This window comes from Alexandromys fortis, unplaced genomic scaffold (genome assembly GCF_014885135.2).
Source record: "Alexandromys fortis isolate MF-2015 unplaced genomic scaffold, M_Fortis_MF-2015_v1.1 scaffold_9, whole genome shotgun sequence".
Lineage (NCBI taxonomy): Eukaryota > Metazoa > Chordata > Mammalia > Rodentia > Cricetidae > Alexandromys > Alexandromys fortis.
This window is the reverse complement of record NW_026067892.1, coordinates 17,447,170-17,450,194: the sequence shown is the minus strand read 5'-3', so window position 1 is coordinate 17,450,194 and position 3,025 is coordinate 17,447,170. Positions and strand designations below refer to the sequence as shown.

The following is a 3,025-nucleotide window of genomic DNA, read 5'->3' as shown; positions in this document are numbered from 1 at the left end:
CTTCCTCCTCCTCTTCCTTTCCCTTTTTAGACAAGGTTTTACTATGTATCCCTGGCTGGCCTAGAACTCACTGAGATCCGGAACTCATTGAGATCTGGAACTCACAGAGATCCTCCTGCCTCATCTCTCGAGTGCCAGGCTTAAAGGCATGGGCCACCATGTCTTGGCCAATTTTCTTTATTTCCTTCCTTTTTTAAAAACAACAACAACAACAAAAAAAAAAAAACAACCACACAAAGGGGCTAGAGAGGTAGCTCAGTGGAGAAATAGTCAAGTGGTGGTGACTCACACCTTTAATCCCAGCACCAGGGAGGTGGAGACAGGAAGTGATACGTCTGAGCAGAGAGGAATATAAGGGGGAGAGGAGACAGGCGCTCAGAACATTCAGTCTGAAGAGTCATAGGAACAGTTTGCCCTTTTGGTCTGAGGATTCGGCAGAGGTAAGAACTAGTGGCTGGCTGCTCTGCTTCTCTGATCTTTCAGCATTTATCTCTGTATATGACTCAGGGTCTTTATTATTAAGACCAATTAGAATTCGCACTACAGCTGAGTCACCTTGTGTCATGCTAAAGAAATGGGAGGAATAATTATCTCTTTAATGGAATAATGTACTTTTCCTTTCCAGAGCCCCCACCCGTGATGTAGTCTCCACAAGTGGCTGTGAGGCTCCATTAGATCCAGCCTAGGGAAGACAGAACGTTCCCTTTTTCTTTGTGTATGTCTGTGTGTCTGTGCCGCGTGTATGGAAGCCCCTGGAGGCCAGAGGAGGGCTTCAGCTCTCCCGCGCCGGACACTACAGCCCATTGCGAGCTGCCCGAGGTGGGTCCTGGGAACTGGACTCTCCTCTGAAGAGCATCGAGTGCTTGCAATAGGTGAGCCTTCTCTCCCAGCGGCTCCTCTTTCTTCAGGTTTCTCTCAGATGCTGGCCAGAGGGTGAGTGTGCTTTCCCTGATAATTTGAGATTGTTTTTCACTTTCAGTGAGACGACCTCGGGTTTGCCATGTGTGACCCAGAAAGCAGTGGCTTTCCCTCTCCTTCAGGCAGCTGAGATACAGCTCACCTCCCAAGTGCTTTTTCTTTTCTTTCGAGACTGCATTTCTCCATATGGACCACCAATGCCTGACTTTTTTCTTTTCCTTTCTTCTTCTTCTTCTTCTTCTTCTTCTTCTTCTTCTTCTTCTTCTTCTTCTTCTTCTTCTTCTTCTTCTTCTTCTTCTTCTTCCTTCCTTCCTTCCTTCCTTCCTCCCTTCCTCTCTCCCTCCCTCCCTCCCTTCCTTCCTTTGTCTTCCCAAGACTTTTTTTTTCTTTTAAACTAATAAAATTGTTCTCAAGCTTCCCTCTGAGTATGTTCTTAAATTCTTTTAATAATGAAACTAAGAGCCTGGCAGTGATGACGCACGCCCTTAATGCCAGTACTTAGAGAGGCAGAGGCAGGTTGATCTCTGTGAGTTCAAGGGCAACCTGGTCTACAGAGTGAGTTCCAGGACAGCCAAGGCTACACAGAGAAACCCTGTCTCATAAACTAAACCAAACCAAGCAACCAAACAAACCTAAGAGGAAACCTCAGTTTTCCTAGGGACTGAACTGTTGAAGGTTGGACCCTGGCCTTGCTCCCGGCCTCACGCTCCTCTCTGACCCGACCCTGGAGCCACTGTTCCCCACTTTCCCCACCTGTGGTGCACTGTACTTGCCAGAAACCCACGTTAAAACAAGTCCTTCCTCCCTGCAGCTGCTTCTGTCAGATATTTTCGTCACAGTGACAAGCAAAGTGACAGAAAGAACTCTTCTCATGAATGCTGTTGTGACCTGTCACCGTGGTGGGATGGCTGCTTCTCTGTTAGGTGATGCAGGTGAGCCACTTGCAACTGTGGCTCAACCAACTGCAAACCAAAAGCATGGGGATGAGGCAGAAGGATGGCTTTAGTGGGTGACAGCATTTACTGGAGAATCATGAGGATCAAGAGTTCAGATCCTAGTACCCACAGATAAGCTAGCTATCCCGGGCATGCCTGTAACCCCAACTCTGGGGAGGAGGGACAAGAGGTTGGCTAGAAATGCTAGCCGAAGTCAGCCTGAAAACAGGTGAGGTTCAGGGAAAGACCTTAATAAAAGGAATAGGCAGAAGGTGGCAAGGACACCTGACACCTTCTGCCCTTTGCACACGCATGTACACACGGTCACCCACATATACATAAATGAATACTAATTCCGTTTTAGACAAGGGGCTTGAGTATGAGAAGATCTTGGTGGCTCTGGGATCGGACCCAATTCCCTGTGGGCATCAGGGAATGACTGAATTTCGTAGGGCTGTTTCTGTAGACTGGAGAGGTTCCTGGTTTACATTTGTTCTTGTTTAGTCACAGGACCTTGCTTTTCAGAGGTTAGCCTCAAACTATGTAATCAGGGATGACTCTGAACTCCTGATCCTCTTCTCTTAACTTCCAGTCTAGGGTTATTGGCATGAACCACCAACCTGAGTTGTAGGCAGTGCTGGGGATGAGCCCAGGTCATGCTAGGCAAGCACCCTGCCAACTCAGCCACATCCCTAGCCCACTAGGCTGACTTTGAAGCAATGTTACAGCGCTTCTGAGTGGCCCAAATTATACGGAACTGCAGGGGGCTCCATGGCAGCCCAGGGCAGGTATCTGGAACCTGAGTTTTCCAACCACAGCAGATGGATCCTAGCAAGAGCTTGTAAACTAAGAACAAGAGTTTGAGCCATTTCAACGTAATGCCCAGCAAAATTCTTCAAAGACCTCGAAAGAACAGGACTCAACTTCATATAGAAAAGCAAAAAACCCAGGATAGCCAAAACAATTCTGTACAATAAAAGAACTTCTAAAGGCATCACAATCCCTGACTTCAAACTCTACTACAGAGCTATAATACTGGTATTGGCATAAGAACAGACAGGAGAATCAATGGAACCAAATAGAAGAACCCAGATATTAATCCACACATCTTCGAAAACCTAATCTTTGATAAAGAAGAAAAAAATATCAAATGGAAAAAAGAAAGTATATTT

General features: G+C 46.6%; 1 long non-coding RNA gene across 1 annotated transcript; it reads left to right on the top strand.

Moving 5' to 3' along the window:
- The first annotated feature begins 364 nt into the window (after positions 1–364).
- On the top strand, positions 365–1,111 carry LOC126500894 (uncharacterized). The gene is made up of 3 exons (XR_007591454.1): positions 365–440; positions 626–872; positions 980–1,111. It is a non-coding gene; the product is annotated as an uncharacterized lncRNA (long non-coding RNA).
- Positions 1,112–3,025: the final 1,914 nt, after the last annotated feature.